The following is a 500-nucleotide window of genomic DNA, read 5'->3' as shown; positions in this document are numbered from 1 at the left end:
ACTGTATTTTTCCTCTTCTGCTGTCGAGGTAATGCAAGGAATGTTGTGATTGGTTGTCAAGGCAGCCAGTCAGAATTTAGCAGCCTCGTCTCTGATTGGCTGGAATTATGGCATATTGTAACGCTGGATTGTGTTGAGCAAGCGAGCCATTGGCATATAGAGCACTGAGGGCGGGCATCAGGTGAGCAAGCTAGTGAAACGTTGCACGCGCAAAAGAGAAGGTCTGCACGCATCCAAAAACTTATTTTAAATGCAAAATTGATTTTAGTGCGCTCAAAATACTTTTTTCTTTGCGAAACAAAAATTTTCTCCACAAAACTCAGATCGCGCGCGTGCAAAATGCACTTTTGTGCGCTCAAAATATGATCTTTCGCACGCAGAATTGTGGCAGTGATCTAAGCCTATATAGAGATTGCATTGCAGTGCCTGCAGTTCGAAAAAAATTATCTTTGTATGGAAGTCTATGAGAGCACTCGGGGCGATTCTCAGTCTGACAGAAA

The 500-nt window shown here is 43.2% G+C and overlaps 1 protein-coding gene across 1 annotated transcript in view; it reads left to right on the top strand.

The window, feature by feature from the left end:
- LOC107712137 (ester hydrolase C11orf54 homolog) overlaps nucleotides 1-500 on the top strand; it is a 7,604-nt gene that overhangs the window by 910 nt on the left and 6,194 nt on the right. The window lies entirely within an intron of this gene.

Source organism: Sinocyclocheilus rhinocerous, unplaced genomic scaffold (genome assembly GCF_001515625.1).
Source record: "Sinocyclocheilus rhinocerous isolate Xijiao unplaced genomic scaffold, SAMN03320098_v1.1 scaffold1319, whole genome shotgun sequence".
NCBI classification, from domain to species: Eukaryota; Metazoa; Chordata; class Actinopteri; order Cypriniformes; family Cyprinidae; genus Sinocyclocheilus; species Sinocyclocheilus rhinocerous.
This window is presented reverse-complemented; position numbering and strand designations above follow the sequence as displayed.